The 18,493-nt window shown below is 43.5% G+C and overlaps 1 long non-coding RNA gene across 1 annotated transcript; it reads left to right on the top strand.

Moving 5' to 3' along the window:
- Window positions 1–4,544: 4,544 nt before the first annotated feature.
- LOC141549180 (uncharacterized) lies at window positions 4,545–10,309 on the top strand. Its single transcript, XR_012484274.1, has 2 exons — window positions 4,545–4,662; window positions 5,024–10,309. It is a non-coding gene; the product is annotated as an uncharacterized LOC141549180 (long non-coding RNA).
- The last annotated feature ends 8,184 nt before the right edge of the window (window positions 10,310–18,493 follow it).

The raw sequence follows: 18,493 nt of genomic DNA, 5'->3' as shown, positions 1-18,493 counted from the left end.
CCAATCATGCAGCAACAATTCCACTTCATAGCTAGACTCGGGAATAGCCAGGTAAAAAACAAAGAAAGAAACAGGACTGGGACACTGAGTCAGAAGGATCTGAACTAGAGCAGAGGCCAAGGTTGTCCTCCCAGATGTTCTGCAAATAGGCTTTCATCTGTGACAGTTCAGGATGGCTCTTAGTAACTTAAGGCATTTTTCTCAAATGTTGGGTTACTGACTTAATGAGCCATCAGACAATCATACCCAAATTCAAAACTCAAAAGAATCAGTCCCAAGAGATTTTTTTCTCTAGTAGCAAATTCTACTCATCATAGCCTAGGGCTAGATACAATATTTTTACTCTCATGAAGTTGCGATGAGCAACAAAAGTTTATCAGGATTCACACATCTGAGATTTTGTTTAACATCTTTATTCATTTTTTATTTTTTATAAAGCTTATTATTTTCAAAATATATAATTTAACAACAGTGACTCTTGCCTAGTCCTATGTTTCAGATTTTGTCCTCCTTCCTCTCACCCCCTCCCCTAGATGGCAGGCAATCCAATATGTGTTTAACATCTTTAACATGTTTTTCTTTTCTTCTTCTTGAGTTGCACTCATCCTGGTGCAAGCTCCAGTCATTAGAAATCATTTCTATATAATAAACAAATTTATAGATTCTTAGTAAACACATTCCTTGTTTGGGAACTCTATATCCCCAACAAGCTCAATTCTCAGGGCTGATGACTTGCCCACACTGATGATTTAAAGAAAACTGACAAGTTTATAAATGAAGGGGAATGGATAGAGACCCCAAAGAAGGGACTGAGCTTGCTGTTGCCCAGTCCAACTATCAGATTCCGTGGTTGTACTGCTTGATACCTGCCCCAATCTGTGAATGGGGCACACCCTCACACGTGAAGGCGAACTGAAAGGCTTCACCTATCTCTCTTGTTCCATATATAATAACGAGCAATTTTAGGTTTAACATGACGACAATAACTACAAGTCTTAGTTAACAATGTTAGAATTTTCATAAATAATAGCCAAATAGTCTTGGTGGTCACTGCCTCTTAATATTTTAGCAAAGGTGGAAATACCTAATTTGCTAAATTACATTTACAAAACCTTATAAAACGGAGGCTGATGAAATAAATAAGCATTCTATCTTTTTTTAGTTGTTCAGTTTACTCTGTTCCCAAGCCGTTGCAGCTTTGGAAGTTCTCAAGGAGAGTTCTGTCTTCCCCTTCTCTTCTCTTCAATAAGCTTCCCTAAATGAGACAGAACAGACTCTATTGCAAAAATGAGTAGTAGTCCCATATAAATTCCAATCAAGTTTCCAATTTTAACATACAAACCACTTTTCAAAGTTATTTTAAAATTGATCTAACTTCAGTTTATGAGATTCCCAAAATTCTAAATAAATGTCATTTGGTTACTTTCCAATTCACACAAAGCATTTCTCTCTCTCTCTCTCTCTCTCTCTCTCTCTCTCTCTCTCTCTCTCTCTCTCTCTCTCTCTCTCTCTCTCTCTGAACCAGGTAAAGGTTAAGTGCCAGTTTTTAGTGATAGGGCCCCCAGAAGTCTGACTCTAATAACTCGAAAGCAGGCTGTTTGTTGCCACAGTTTTTGACAGTGAACTGCTTTTATGTTTTCCTAAAGCTCCCAAACTCAAATCTTCTGTACATTTGTCTTTATGGGGCTCTGATTAGAGCTGCTTTAAAGCTGCTTTTACTATCATGTCTCAGATAACAAATGTCACTGAACTGAGTATATTCTCTCTCTCTGTCTCTCTGTCTCTCTTTCTCTCTGTCTCTGTCTCTGTCTCTGTCTCTCTCTCTCTCACACACACACACACACACACACACACCACACACACATCTGAGATGAGAGGGGCTAACAGAGGGGCATCGGTAATATTGATTTTGTTATCCATCCCCACAACAGAGATGTACTCAGGACTCTGGGTAGTGGAAGATGCTGATTGATTAGGGTTGGGGAAAGGGTCTCGATACCTTCTGGTTTCCCCTTTGAGCGGCTGCCTTAGCCTTTATGTAAAGTGAACCACAGAACTGAGGAATTTGGTTATCACTGACCAGCAGGCCTAGGACTAGCCTAAAGCCAGAAGACTTGAGAATCATCGAGGGAAAGATTGGGAGCAGAACAGGAGCCCGGACAAGATAACAGCCAAGGAAGGCTTAGCAGAAAGTTAACAGATTGGTAGCTCAAAAGTCACTAAGATGCTTCAGAATGGGGTAAATTCCGGGAATTCTCCCCACTGTCTCAGGAACTGATTTTGCAATCTGAAAATGACTCATTGCCAAACTCCTTAATCATTGCTCTCAAAACTCCCAAATCAGCCAAGATGTTATTTCAGCAGTTCTCGAATTTTAATCAGCTAACATTATTCTCCCTAGAAAATCCACTTATGGGCCATCTCGTGGCCGCGGCCTTTCTTGGGGCCAGTCTGTCCCGGCACTCTGCTCATGGCGCCTTTCCCCTCGTCCTTCCCCATGTCACATGGTATCTTTCCTAAGCCCACTGTGCTTCAGAACGCCCCCTCTCCTTACAGCTAACTCCCTCTTTTGGGAGGCTAAGTCCCTTTCAGAATTCAGGCTGCCAGCTGAGGGTGTGCCCCAACCTCACGGGGTGCTCCTTTCCACTGGGGAATTGTCTCCTATGCTCTCCAGCTCTTTCATATTCACCATTCCCGGTGTCCCTTGTGCCCTTCGTTTAGTCTGCAACCTCTTCCCCTAAATAAATCTGCCTCTTGCCAAAGAGAATGGCCATTGGGAATGCTTCACAGGACCAAACCCCGACTTTTGGCACCTCCCACCTTCTGGCGTCTGCATCAGCTCCACCATCTTGGGGCTCGAAGCCCATCCCAGATAACAACACCTGGCTCACAGGATGCACCTGGCACAGACAATCGGCACAGAGACTGCTGGAAAAAGTGACATGAAAGAGGGTTGTCCCGTCTTGGCCAGAAAGCATAACATTTCTATTCCTGTAGCACCTTGCCTCCTGCAGCATCCCAGGGAGGGTGAAAAGGTGGCAAAGGCTCCCGTCAGGAGGGAAGGATGCCCCGAACGGCAAGAATTCCCAACGCTGAGGCTCGGAAGGGACCCCAAGAAGTGTGGGGTCTGCAGAGCAGTGTCCTGAGCTTTCTCAGAAGAAGTTGCAGGCTTCAAGCCACAGGGAGAGGTCAAGCGGCAACGTTTAGTGTAACTGAAATGCCCACTGAAGGGGGCTAAACTGGAAAAGAACTTAGCAAAGGACCCGGAGCAAGAGGGCAAATTGATGCAAGTATTTCACTTGTGAGCATCTCCCCTTGTCTCCCCCCGAGGCCTGACTCACAGAGAAGGCGAGCAACGGATCCATCACCCGTGAGACTGTGTGAAATGTATCTCTGCGCTAGCCAGACACCGCAAAGCAGGGAGAACTTAGGCTAAAGAGAAATAGTCCGCTAAGAATAGGAGGAGAAGCTGAGGCCAGGGCTGTGCAGGGACAGGTAAGGGCAGTGAGCAGCAGCTGCCAGCCTCGGCTCTCCAAGAGCACCAGGACACCTCGAGGGGCTGCCCTGACTCCGAGTGGAGTTCAGGGAGGGAAGGTCACCTGCCCCCCGGAGCAAGGCGCTGCTGCCCTCTGCCTCAACTCCAAAGCTCTACCTGAGGCACAGGAGAACCCTCTGAGGTCCCGAAAAGCCAAAGCAAATGCATTCATGGCAGAATCTGTCCTGAAATGGCCAGTGATCCCCTCCCCCCCGCCAAAAAAAAAAACCTACAAAGGTGCGCGTGTCAAAGGACAGGCCTAATTAGGAGCACCATTGCAGGGAAGGCATCCTTGGCGCCTCAAGGACACTCCTTCTATCCTGCCAAGAAGGAACAGCAACCCGAAGAAAGGAGGCTGTTTTTAATTGTCTGGTGGTTTTCAGCCGTGTCTGACTGACACCTGAGGTGCACTTTCTGTTGGGCGGGACGGGGAACTGGCTCCTCACTTCTTTATCGGCTAATTTTATAGAGGAGGAGACGGAGGCAAACACGGATTAGTGACTTTTCCCAAACAGCAAATGTCAGGGGCCACATTTGAACTCAGGAGAAGGAGCCAGTCCCCCGTGGGGTCGCATAGCCCCCCCCCCCCCCCCCGCACCTCGCCCTAAACAGAGGCAGGTTGTGTGTGGGGGGCGAAGCTAGGAGGACGAGCGCTGGGGTGGGGGGGGAAGGAATGGGAATTAAGAAAGCCCAGTTCTTTTCAGAATCAACCTACAACACCTTCTCAACCCCTCTCCTCCCCTCAACTTCCGGTCTGGAAGCCTGACTGTCAAGTGAGGGGAAGCGGCCTCCAGATCATATTGGGGGGGGGGGGGGAGAGCGCAAAGGGTACTCTCCTTTACTCCCTGTCCCAAGAGCAAACCCCGCTGGTCACAGGGCTGTGGAAGCCGGCCCCGCCCCCGCGGCCCCACTTCTTGTTTAGTGTAGCCAGCTCTGGGCCAGACGCAGGGGGGGAGGAGGAGGAGGGGTGCCTGCGACTTCCGCTTCCGGTCATGCGCGGTTTTCGCTTTCGCACATCCTGTTTCCGACGGGCGGCGCTTCCTCTTCTTGTCCGTTTCCAAGGCCTCTTGACATGTCCTTCCTCCATTAGGCTCCGGGCCTGGCGGACGAACCTGGTGTCTGGGAAGGTAAAAAGAGTTTCCTGTAGCTGCCTTTGCGTTGGAAAGGACGGAGGCGCAGCTGCGAGGGAGCGGGGAGGGGTCGAGGGTAGGCCTGGCCTTGGCTCCGGGGGAGGCTGGGAAGGCAGGCCGCCTCCGGCCCCTCCCGAGGTTCCGGCACCATTTCTTTCCTGCCTCTGCCTTTTCTTTCTCTTCTTCGTTTCTCCTACTCTTTCCCTTCTTCTCTTCCTCCCCCTCCCCCTCCCCACTTTCCGGGCCTGGAAATCTACGTGACGGAGCAGCCTAGAAAACAGAGCAGGCCGGCTGCTTCCGGATAGGCCGTGAATTGTTAGCGGTCGGCCATCCATTTCTCCCCCTGTGTTCTCTGCAGATCGGGTGGTGGCGCCTCCGGGAGCTGGGCCGTAGACCGACCACCGCGACGGGAGAAACCCACCCGGCAAAGGTGCCTTTGAAAGGGAAAGTGGCCGGGCCACACCCCGGGGGAGGCTTTCATTTCCGGCGGTCGGCGGCTGCAGAGGAAGTGGCACCTTGCGGAGCGCTGGGAGTCGGTGGCGTTGGCATTTCAGTGTGGGGCCAGAAGCCAGGTTTGAAGGCGACATAGTCCCTTTGTCTTCTGTCACTCGTGTGGGGGCGGGGTGGGGGTGTTCTCCTGCAGACAGTGCTTCTCAGTGGCCCGCTCTGCCCAGAGGAGGGATCGGCTCCCGTTAAGGACGTGAACACGGCACAAGGCGTTTCGGGGCTAAAACGCTGCCGAGCTTCTGATGCTTAGATGTGGCAGTGACTGGGGAAGGCCTGGGGGGAGGGGAAGGCATTCAGGGAGAAAGTCTGATAGAGAGGGTGTGTGCCGGGCCTGGGCCTGCTGCAGGAGGCTCCTCAGCACTCTGCTTGTAAAGGCTCTGGGAGCTTTTAACCCTGGAAACGAGGCAGCAGCACCAATCTAGAGGCTGCTTGGCTGCTGTCATGCTAGGGTAGACTTGAGAACTTAAGGGGAAATAGCGGGAGAGATGGACCGGGAAAGTGCGTCCTCCGCGCCTCTCCCAGAGCCTCCCTGAGGGGGGAGTGACCCTCTTCCCACCCCTGCTTGTCACCCGGTCCTTTTCTCCACTTCGTCCCATCACATCCTTCATGGAGGACTGTTCTAATTAATGACTAAAAGTACCAAGTCTTCCCCAGGAATTAGAGTGAGCTCTGCATCCCTACCCAGGCTTATTCAATATTCTTACTTACCGTATACAGAAAGACCTTGTTCCTTAAAGAAACCCCCGGGGTCTGGGATTATTTGCAATAAATCTGCTAAGAGAAAGACCATGACCAAAATCATTTTTATTTTCAGACTTCTGAATTCTGGCCACACAATCCCATGACTCATTTCTCTGGGGATGCGCCTTAAAGGCTCTTGTCAAGCATTCTCTGTTTCTTTGCAAGATAAAGGTGGAACCCCCTTCTCTTTGCCCCCTAAAGGTGGGGGAAGAGTGGCTTGAAATCCCCAGTCAGGCGCGGTGTGCAGGATTAGGGAGAAGGCGTGAACGGGCCATCAAGGCCCGGCTGGGCCAGTGCCCGTTACATTTGGAGGTGCACTTGCTGTCTCTCCCGGGTACAACACTGCCTGGCCCAAAGCTGGGGGAGGGGGTGGGGGGGCGGGCGGCAGGAGGGTCGTTTTCTCCTCTGTAAAATGGGGATAAGAACAGAACAGCCCCTACAGCCTGGGATTGTTATCAGGATCAAAGGAGACGTTTTGAAAGTACTCAGCACAGTGCTTTATGGTCGGTGCTATGCACATATACATGTGCGGTGTGTAATAACTGTTACTGTCTGTGGCAGGAGCTGTGGAAGATGATGCTGCAAAAGAAATTGAAAAACATCCTTGCTTTGTCAACTTAAGTTGATGAGCTTTGTTGTGGACAGTTACACTTTCTTTCCCTAGTTTTTCCCTCCCAACAGGTAAGTAAGTAGTAGGTGGTTCCTGGTTGGACTGGAAAGGTAAGTCTCCAGCTCCCACTGGTAGCCGTGGCATTGCACAAGCATTAACAGCAGAGCAGCTTATGAACAATCATCCTTGATTTCTCCATACACAGGAAGCCTCGTAGAAGGAATTAGTCGTTTCGTGAAGGCTGCGCAGCAGCGCTAGTGCAGTGCTTGTGATTGAGAAACAGTGGGGAGCAGCTCTTTGAAAGTGGGAGCAGAGCACTTGGGTTGCTGTGTGAGTGCAGGGCTGTGTGTGTTTTGTGGAGTAGCACAAAGGAGAGTGAGAGCTGTGCTGTTTGCATTTTGGAGACTTCCGGTAAGGATCTTGGAAGGGTTTGTCGAGTGTATGGAGCTCAACTTCCAGTAAAGACTTCCAAACAAAGCCTTAAGCTTTAAAGTTTGGAGGCTTGGGGCTTCAGCCCCAGGCAGGGGTCGTGTAATAGGTCAGGAGTATGCAATGTCATGGACACCAAGGCGAGGCTTGGGCAAGCCCTGTTTCATTTATATGTGTACTTGTCTGCCTTGCTTACAGTGTAAGGTCTTTGGGGCTCAATCCGGTTCTTTTTCTTGGTGTTTATAACCAATCGGTTAGCACAGTGTCTAGCACATAGTCCATGCTTAATAAATGTTTGTTGATTGTGATCACCCATGGTCCGTAATTGTAACAGCTGGAACCTCACAGTTGGAAGGGACTTGGAAACTAGTGACTGGTGCAGAAATGGGAATCCCCAGTACCACCTCCCTGCCTAGGGGTCAGTGGGGCAGGCATTCTTGTCCTCGTTTGACAGATGATGGACCTAGGGCCCAGCAGTGGAAAGTAACTAGCTTAATGTCACCCAGCTAGATGGTAGCAAAACTGGGATGATAAGCCAGGTGTCCAGGTGGAATGCTCTCTGTGCATAAGCACTGAGGTGAGTGGAGGCAAGCAGATGACCCAGAAGTCCACTGCAGTGTCGCAGGCAAGAGGGGCTGGGCAAGGTGACCCCGCAGCAGACAGATGGTGCCCATGGGATGGAGAGAAAGGGAAGTGGGTGAGAGGGGTTAGGGAGGCAGGAGCAGCTAATTGGATAACTGGAGAGATGTCAGCAGCAGCTGGAATGACCGTGATCTCAGGGCGGTGATGCTGTTTGGGAGGAAAGGTATCAGTAACATAGGGGATGGATCTTCCACAACCCCAAAGCACTGGTCAATAAACACTCTCATTAAAAAACAGTTCTTTCCTGCTGTGACTAGGATGAAATACAAGCAACTTTCTTGTCATGTCAAGCCCCTCATATTGTAGCTAGGCCCTCCCTTGGTAGCCGTCTTATATGTAATTCCCTTCACCTCCTGTGTGGTCCAGACAAGTGCGGATTCTTAATGCTCTTCCCCCATGATGCTTTTTGACACCATTTGCTTGCCTTTGAAAAGTGGGAACACCCCATGCCCAGAAGGTATTCCATCCTCACTTCTGTGCCTTAGAATCACAGCATTACTCCGTATCTCAGCCAAATCCCACAGGAAGCAGGTCCACATTTTCCCGTGGTATTCCCGTGTTCTACCCTCTCTCTTGTTGCCATAACTTGGCACATTCTTCATCATTTGTACCTGGTGAGGTCAAAAGTGGTAAAGTCTCCATCCATTTGAGGTAAGCACCCAATTTATTCTTGTTGTGAGTCTGAGAGCCTGGGGAGGAGCACCCATGCCCCTAATGGACCGGGCCTGAACATGTATTTCACACCAGAGGTCTTTTGCTGAGAAGAATTCTTGTGACCAACATGGATACTGCATTTTGCTGCTCTTCCACTTCAGAGGGGAAGAATCCAGGCTTAATAGACTTTGAGATAACTATGTCGTCTTCCTCTGACATCTCATGACCATCTTCTATGAAGTGTGATCCCACTCAAACCATATTCTGCTTTGGTTGCATTTTGGATCATCTGAAAGTTTGATCAGGGGAATGTAATAGTCATGGGCTCCATTTTAATCTACAAATGAGAAATCATTTTAATTGCCTGGTTTGGAGATTTTAGCTCTACAATATTCCTTGCATCCTTCAGTATTCTCCCAGTTACTTGAAGGCTCAAGGAAATTGGCCTTTTACCTCCAGTTCCTGCACCATGCTTCATTTCTCTCCCTTTGCAAACCTGTGAGTTCCCTCCATCCACGCCATGAATGCGTTTCATTCTTCGCTGTGCCTGCCAGGAGCCCCAATTGTCCTGCAAAGCTCAGCTCAAATGCCACCTGATCCATAAGTGAGTAAGATACTGGTTCTCTCTGGCGACACTGAGGACCCTCTCCAGTGACCCTCTTGCCAATGCATCCAACTCAAGTATGACCATCTAATCCACAATTAGAAGAAAAGGTGGCTCTGTTACCTTATGATTGATTAGCTAATAGAGATATTCTCATCTTGGGGGCGAGGGTGACTTGTGCTCCTCCTCTACCTCCCTAAGGACAATGGGGATGTTCAGGGTTCCATCTCTTAACTGTGTCAGGTCGCAGCTGTGACGGCAGCTCAGCACCGGAGTGCTGCTGTTCTTCTTTACACCTGTGGCCCACAGTGGAGAAGGCCTGAAAACTCAGGATACCTGTCTCACCTTGGCCATTGTTGGCAGTGGCTGTTGTCTTTGTAGATCTGATGATTTCACAAGGGTTCAGTACCCAGCTGCTGCTCAGTCTTCCCAGTGCCATTTTTCCTGCATTTTCAGGAAATTCACTGTGCCTATCTAAGTCTCTGCCCAATTTACACACCTTTGAGGAGGAGGAACTTGGGAGACTTTTCTCCTTTGTCCTGTTTGTCCTGCACAGTGCTGGAGGCCAAATTAGCTTAGGGGTCTTCTACTTGTCCCCCTTCAAACCTAACAGCTGGCCTTGCCTCTAAGGGGTATTTGCAGCTTCCTCCCCTTCCCCCAGGCTATTTGACAGTCCCAGCACTTCATCTGGCTCTGGGGCCTTCCATTGTCCTGGGAAAGCTCTTGCCCATCCAGCCCAAGTCCCCCGAGATTGTTCTAAGGGATGTGGTGGCTCTCCAGAGAAAATGCCAATTTTGGTCTCATGGAATCTATATCCCAGAGCGGGTAAAGCCACTGCCTTCCGTACTCATAGATGGAGTTGTATTCTTGTGCTCAATTGTAACAGTCTCTGTAGGAATGCCTCTTGATTAAAAGAGCTTCCACTTCCTTAAACTGCTCTTCATTGTCAGAGGATAGACAAGTCCAAAATTCCCAGGAGTAATTTCTTACTCTCAGTTCCTCAGACATATCTCCATGGAGAGAAAGGCAGTGTTAGAAAAAGTCCCTGAATTGGCTCATATGCCTTTTTTTTTTTTTTTTTTTTAAACTCTTCTTCCTTTACTTTTTCTGCCTAATATCCTCAAATGTTCTCCTTCTTGATGTCTGGTCCTGAAATTAGAAGATTTCTGCTTTTCGACCATACCAACAACATGGTACCTCTTGATTTCCTTGGCTGTCATCTATTCTAGGGATTACTCCATATGTGCCTACCTGATCACACAGATATTAAGTCAATGAATAAACATCCAGTGTTGTATCACCAGTGGTCTCTTGGATTAATATACTATGCTTAACCATGCAGCAAAAGACATGAATTCAATGAAGAACGATCCTGAGTCCCAAATCAAGTTTCTGAAAATCTTGTATAGAGAAAATTTTATTAGAGATGGAGAAATAAATTGTCCTACATATTGCAATTTTGTACATTCATTGAGACCAGTTTAAAAAGACATTCACAATTCCATGCTTTTGTCAGTGTAATAGATGTTAAACAAGCCTAGCAAATGAGAAACATGATCATACAGGAAGAAAGTCAGGTCACAGTTTCACCTCCATTTAAGGGTTCACGGTGGGCTCATTGAGAGGGGATGTTTTCTTTGAAGGTCTTTTTGGCTTCTAATCTGAGGAATGTTTGAAGAATTAAGTAAATTTTCACCTGCATGGCACAAGATTTAGCCAGCTGGCTTATCTCAAGGGAAGAGAATGTACTTTGACTTTCCTCCAAAGAATAAAATTAATAAAAGGAAATAAAATTTTTAAAATATTACAAAGCCAAGCCAGAATAAGCTTATTATGCCTCAAAAAACCCTAAACTTTTTAAAAATGCATTAAAGAGTTTCAAGATATAATCCAGAAGAAAAAAATCTCTCCCTCTGGGGGGAAAATTGCTTCTTAAACTCTTTCCGAGGCATGAAGAATATGTAGACAAATCTTTAAAAGAAAAAAAAAAACCAGTATAGAATCTAACCAATGAATAAACATTAACTCTATGGTCTTCCAGGGACTATGTTAAGACCCTGGGGTTACCAAAAGAGGCAAGAGCCCCTGCCCTGAAGATGTTCATAATGTAAGGCAAGAGACAACAGGCAAAGTAATATATATTACAAAGAAAACTATATAGAATAATTAGAAGATAGGAACTACTGCAATTAAAAGGGGATAGGGAAGATTTTCTCTAAAACAGGATTTAAGAGAAGCATGGGAAGTCAGGAGTTCAAGTGGAGGAGGGAGAGCATTCCAGGCTCAGGGAAAGCCAGAGAAAATGACCAGAGCCAAAAGATGGAACATGTTATTCCTGAAACAGCCAGATGGCCAGTATCACTTGATAGAAGAGGATGCAGTGAGGAGTCAGATATGAGAAGACTGGAAAGATAGGAGGCGGCTAGGTTATGAAATTTTGAATGCCAAACAGCATTTTGTATTTAGTCCTGGAGGCAATAGGAATAGCAGGGAAGGACCTGAGCTTTAGAAAATCACTTTAGTGACTTAAGTAGAACAAATTGGACTAGAGAGAGACTGGAGACTCAGGCTATTGCAATAATGAAGGCAGGAGGTGGTGAGGGTCTGCAGCAAGGTAATGGCAGTGTCAGAGAAGGTGTTTTAGAGAGATGTAGCCAGGCTGGAAAGAACCAAGTTTTGGCCACATCTTGAATGTCGAGGGTGAGTGGTAGTGAAGAATCCAGGATAACTTTTATATTGAAAGTCTAGGGAACAGGGAAGATGGTATTTCCTTCTCTGGGTATAGGGAAGGTAGAAGAAGGAGAGGGTTTAGGAGGAAAGATGAGAGATGCTTTGGATATGTTGAATTTAAGAAGTCTACTGAATATCCCGTTTGAGATTTCTGGAAGGCAGTTGGAAATGTGAGGTTTCAGATCAATAGAGGTTGTGGCAGAAAAGTTTTGAGAGTCCTCACTATAGAGGTGATGATATCCCCAAGTGAAATAGCACAGAGGGAGAAGAGGACCCAGAACAGATGTCTAAGGAACACCTATGGTTAGAGGATATGATCTGGAAGCAGTTCCCACAAAGGAGGCTGAGAAGGAGCAGCAGATAGGAGGAGAACTAGGGGAGAATTGGTGTCCTGAAAACCTGCAAAAAAGAGAATCGAGTAGAAAAGGCTTCACCCCGGTAAGACCCAACAGTTGACGTCTGCAGAGGTGAAAGAGGATGAGGATTGAGGAAAAAGTCATTCCATTTGGCTGGAGCTTTTATATCAAAGTTTGAGGTGATTTGGACTAAAAGATATAGGCTGGTAGCCTCCTCCAGAACAGGGACTGGTCTTGAGAAAATAACTTATTTGAGAAAAAAAGCTGGAAGGAGGCTGGAGAGCTTCCCATCCCTCTGTACCCAACTCCACTCCAGGGCAGAGCATTCATCTTCACAGAGAGGATCCCATACCAATGAGCTTTGGGCCAGGATTACATATCAGTTGCCAGGTTTGGACATTTCCAGCTTTACAGTATGTCTTGCAACCACGATTTCTCTGTACTTTAAGGCTGAAGCAAATTGGCCTGCCTGATCTTCCTTAATCAATGGGGATGGGATATTTCATACGGAAGAATATAACAGGGTCTTTCCCTGACATACCCTGAAATTTGAGTTCAAAAGGAAAGAATTCAGAACTTATTACAACAGAAACAGATTTTCCTTTGACTGGTTTTCCTCTGACATCTCCTTTACCAGGGACAGCTAGGTGGTGCGGTGGATAGAGCACCAGCCTTGAATTCAGGAGGATCAGAGTTCAAATCTAGTCTCAGACACTTAACACTTCCTAGCTGTGTGACCCTGGGCAAGTCACTTAACCCCAGCCTCAAGAAAAAAAAAAAGACATCTCCTTTACATCTCCACCCTCATCTCTACTTCTAGGATTATATTCCCATTTAAGCTAAACTATACTTTGATTGCATTTCAAAGTATGTGAAGGTTCATTTCTGGTACATGTGATCAGCATGGAATCCATTTAAACATGTAAATGAGCAGAGAGAGCTTCAAGTCTTCCAGACTTGGACATTGCTACCTTCACAATATCTTTTCCATAGAAGATTTCCACACACTTAACCAAAAGCTCAAGCAAATTCTGCCTCATCTTGCCTTTACAAATCTCTGGACTCTTCCACCTCGGGTCGTGAATGAATTCCATTCTCACTTTTGCTCCTTAGAACACCAAAGTGTGCCCAAGTCTAAAGCTCAGAGCTCAAATCCCACATCCCCAAAGTGGAAGATGGAAAATCCTAAACCATTGTGTGTGTGTGTGGGGGGGGGGGGGGGAGACATCTTGTGATCATCTTCTTGTGATGTCTTGTGACATCTTGTGACCAAAATGGATTTTGTTCCATGCTGTGATTTCAGGTCAAAAGGAAAAAATCGAATTCATTTTAAAATACTCAGATTTATCAATCATTTTTCCTGTGACATCTCATATCCCTCCCCTCCCCCTTTAAGTTTATAATCCCACTCAGTACAAACTGTAGTTTGAGTGTATTTTGTTGTATTTAGGGTATCTGAAAACTTCTTAATGATAAACTCGGTAAGAAATTAAAACAATAATTAGGATCTATTTTGTCCAAGTATATGCCAGTAAACCTGATAATTAAGTGAAATGCAGAAATACTTACAAAAATAAAAACTGCCCAGATTAACAGAGGAGGATATGGATTACTTAAATATATTTTAGAAAAATTTAACAAGTTTATAGAACTCACAAGAAAAAATCTCGAGGGCCAGATGGATTTACAAGTGAATTCTATCAAACATTTAAACAACAATTAATTTCCATACTATGCAAACTATTTGGAAAAGTAGAAGAAAGAGTCCTGCCAAATTCTTTTTTATGACACAGATATGATACTGATATCCAGGTAAGTTCAAAACAAAGGAAATTATTAACCATTTTTCCCTAATGAATGTTGGTGCAAAAATTTTAAAATATTAACAATGAGATTATAGTAACTTATCACCAGGATAATGATATATTCTATTGTGTGTGTGTGTGTGTGTGTGTGTGTGTGTGTGTGTGTGTGTGTGTATATATATATGGAGACAATCCCCCACCCCCCAATAATTAGCTACGATGAAACCAGAGAAAATCTCAGTTCATATTCAGAGGAAAATAGTGAGGCTAAAAAAAAGTCACTCCTTTTTTTCTTTCATGATATTTATTTAAAACTAAATATAAAATAAAACAAAATAGAAAAAATAAATGGTAAAACAAATAGAAAAAGAATGACAAAAAAGGAAAATTAAAAACACACACAACTTTGTCTTGTACCCAGCAGAACATCAGGCAGGATTCTAAAGATAATAAATTTCCTTTTAAAGAAATCTTATATAATAATAAAAGAGATTATATTCATGACTGTTCATCATTTCTTTGCTTCTTTGTAAGTTATTCTTTTGTTCTCTGCTTTTTATTCCCCATTCATCCCCCCTTCTCCCAGACAGGCTACAGTTAAACACACACACAAAAGCCTGCATGTGTGAACATCTCATCAGAAAAAACAAAAAAACAACTGATCTGGAGAACAGATAGAGGAGAGACAACATAAGAATAGTCAAACTGTCTCAAAGTTATGATAAAAAAAATCTTGATACAATAATAAAAGAAATTATCAAGAAAGATTTCCCTGAAGTACTAGAACAAAGACAAAGGAAAAATAGAAAAAAAAATTACCAATCACTACCTGAAAGAGATCTTAAGAGGAAAACTTAGAGGAATCTCATAACCAAATTTCAAGGCTCATATGTTAAGGAAAAAATATTTAAGTAACAAGAAAAAAACAAATATCATGGAGGTACAATAAGATCTTGTATAAACAAGACCTAGCAGCTACTACATTGAAGGTAAGTCCTGGAAATACTATATTTCATAGAGCAAAAGAGTTGAGGTTATGACTAATGGTGACTTATCTTAACAGCAAAGTTAAGTATAATCCTGAATGAAAAAAAATTAATGAGCTGAAAGACTTTCATGTGTTTGTGACAAAACAGCAGAAATTAAAGAAAAGTTTGACATAAGAAATATGAGAAACATTAAAGACCAGTTATAAGGAACTCAATAAGATCAAATTATTTACTTCTTATATGTGCAAATGTTGTCTATACTCTTGTCACTTATTATTTGGGTAGTTTTGAGAAAGATGATGCTCAATTTTGCTGTATAATTTATTCTTGGCTGCAATCCAAGTTCCTTTGTGGAAGCTGCCCTGACTCCCTGCCCCAGGCTCCCTGTTCTGTGGTCTGGGCTGGGCAGCCTATCCTCTTGCCCAGTTGAAACAGACCTTTGCTGAAGTTCTTCCACACTATCTTCTTCTGGAAATCTGTTGTACTCCAAATATTTGTAGGTTGTCACTCCAAAAGCAGTTCAGAGGCTTACTCTGCTGTTAATTGGAGGGAAGCTCAGAGGAGGTCACAGAAAGCCTTGTCTGTTCTCAGACATCTTGCTACTACTGATTTCCCAATTGCCAGATGCAATGGTCTTTTCTTGGTCCTCATTCTCCATGATCCCTCTGTAGCTTTTGAAACCACTGATCACTTTCTTCTCCTTGATCCTCTCTTCTCTATGGGTTTTCAAGACACCCCTCTCTCCTGTTTCTTTTCTACTTGACAACTCCTCTCTCCTTTTCTTTTCAGATCGTGCTTTCTCACCATAGTCTTCCCTCAAGGCGTTCTCCTTTCACCCTTTTATGACTGACTTCTCTTGGTGAGCTCATCAGCTCCCGAAGGTTTAATTATCATCACTTTGCTGATGATTCTTAAATCCATCTTTTCTGCTCCAGAGAAGACAGTGGCAGTGGAGATGGAGTTTTCTTCTTAGGCACCTGAAAATACATATTTCCCAGGTTAGCCATTACCATCACTTGATCTTATTAGAAAGGCTTCTAACTCATTCCCATTACATATCAACCTTGTTTATCTTGGTTTAAGTAGATACTACTTATGCCTTCAGTTGACCATTTAGTTCACATTGTTTTTGCTGGCATCTTGTGACCAAATTGGGTATTGCACCATCCTGAAATTTGAATTCAAAAATTCAAAAATCATTTGAACATAATCTCAGATATATTAAGTTTTCCTATTCTCCTCCCCAATCCCCCAGCCCCCACCTCAGCTTGTAGGAGTACATTGCCATTCAATCATTACTTTACTTTAGTTGTTTTTTAGGTTGCCTGAAAGCTCATTTGTAATAAATGTAATTGTTATGGAATCCTTTTAAAACTTCAAATGAAAAGGAAAAGTCCTCAAATCTATAAATTGCCTGGATTGAAATTTTTTTCTTTTTCTTTTTTGTTACATTTTGAATTCTAAGCTTTCTCTTTCCTTCTTTTCCAACTCCATACTGGACAAGCTAACATTTGATACATAGACACATATGTGTGTGTGAAACCACATAATACATATAATAATACATAAAACATATAATGTATATCAATCAGTTCTTTATCTGAGGTAAATAGTATCTTTCTTCATAGATCCTTTGTAGTTGTTTTGAATAATCCTAGTATACATAATAGTTTATTCATTCACATTTATTCCTTGAATCATATTGCTGTTACTTTATACAATGATTTTTCAGTTCTTTCTTTTTTTTCTTTTTTTTTGTGCAAGTCTTTCCATGATTTTCAAAAACCAAACTGCTCATCATTTCTTACAGTACAGTAGTATTCCATTACAGCATCCAAAGCCTTCTTCAGTTGACTTGTTCTATATCTTGCCCTAGACCCAGATGGGTCTGGAGGCGAAAGTGAGGCTGATGACATTGTCCAGCCGTCCCTCACTTAAATCCACATCACTAGCATGTCATGTCAGTACCTCCCTGATGTCAGGGTCCTCTGAGAATGAAGGACAGACAACCACAAACAACCACAATTTGTTCAGCTATTGCCCAATTAATGACCTCAATTTCTAATACTTTGACATCACAAAGAGAGCTGCTATCAATATTTTAGAACATATAGATTCTTTCCCTTTTTCCTTGCTCATTTTGGGTAAAGACCTAAGAGTGGTGTTGCTGAGTTATAGATCTTTAGGCATAATTCCAGATTGTTCTACAAAATGGTTGGATCGCTTCACAGTTACCCCAGTATTGTATTAGTGTTCCAATTTGTCCAGAGCCCCTCCAACATTTATCATTTTCCCCTTCTATCATTTTAGTCAATCTAACAGATGTCAGATGGTATCTCAAAGTTAGTTTAATTTGCATTTCTCTAATAAATAATGATTTGAAATGTTTGTTCACACAACTATATATCGTTTTGATGCTTTCTTCCCAAAACTGCCTGTCCATATCCTTTGATCAATTGGGGAATGAATCATATTCTTATAAATCTGATTCAATTCTTTATATATTTGAGATATGAAGCCTCTATCTCAGAAACCATAAAATTCCCCCCTTCAGTTTTCTGTTTTCTTTGTTGGCTACATTTGTTTTATTTTAAAAATTCTTTTCTTAATATATTTGTTTATTTTAAACTTAAATAGAAGATGAAAAAAAGAAAAAAAGGCAGGAAAAGAAAACATTGCCCTGTTCACAGCAGAACATGAGAGTATTCAAAATATGAAGTAATAACTTTCCAGTTCAAGAAAGCATATATGATAAACAGTACATGTTATATTCAGAACTGTCCATCTTTTCTTCCTTTAAGTTTTATTTTGTTCTCTGCTATGCACTTTTTACTTTGTTTTTTCCCCCTTTTCCTCCTCCTTACCTCCCTCAAACAGGCTACAGTTAAATGTGGATACACACACTTATATAGTCAACTAAGTTAATAGTTTTCCTTATGTTGAACTAGTCCTACATTCTGTATATAAATCTCACCTGGTCATATTGTAAGATCTTGGTGATATGTTATTATAATATCCTTGCTAATATTACCTTCTATTCCTCTTTAAGTTAAAAAGACTTTTAAGGTAAGTTGAGTTAAGACCTGGCTTCAGTATTTGCCTTTGCCCTTGGCTATGTGACACTAAGGAAGTGGTTGATTGTGCCCCAATTTCCTCACCTGTAAATGTAAGGGAATGGATTTGTTGGGCTCTGAAGTCTTTTAGAACTCTAAATCTGCATTCCTATGGGACAGCCAGTTTTGGCCTTGGAAAAGAGATGAGTTCCTCAGCAGCCTTCTTTCTTAGAAGAGGCTGGGAGCCCACGGGTCCAGAATATTACATAGAATGTTGTGGTCACCTACCTTGTCAGTTGATTTTGCAGATCCATTATTCTTGGTTTGAAGGGAATGCTCATTTGTCAATGGAGGATGAGGAAGTAATGGGCAAAGATTGAAAGTAGTATGAACTGAATTGCTCATTTCTTCTCTGGCTATGAGTAACTTGTTGCCTTTGGAGCAGAGGGTATTTACTAAAACCTATCTGGTAACTGATATTGACTTGAATTCATCTCTTAAAACAGTTCAAAAATTATTATGCAGGGAATTAACAACACTAAAAAGTTGGGCACCAGGCACAGTAGGCATGGGAAGGGTTTTTATGCTTGTTTTTCCAAGCAAAAGATGCAGTAATACTGATGTGCTGATTATCTCACCAGAACTCAAAGTCAGCTACATATGAAATCTGCAATATTTTACCCCTTGGTAAGTAAATGGGCAAGAAAC

This window comes from Sminthopsis crassicaudata, chromosome X (assembly GCF_048593235.1).
Source record: "Sminthopsis crassicaudata isolate SCR6 chromosome X, ASM4859323v1, whole genome shotgun sequence".
Lineage (NCBI taxonomy): Eukaryota > Metazoa > Chordata > Mammalia > Dasyuromorphia > Dasyuridae > Sminthopsis > Sminthopsis crassicaudata.
This window is presented reverse-complemented; position numbering and strand designations above follow the sequence as displayed.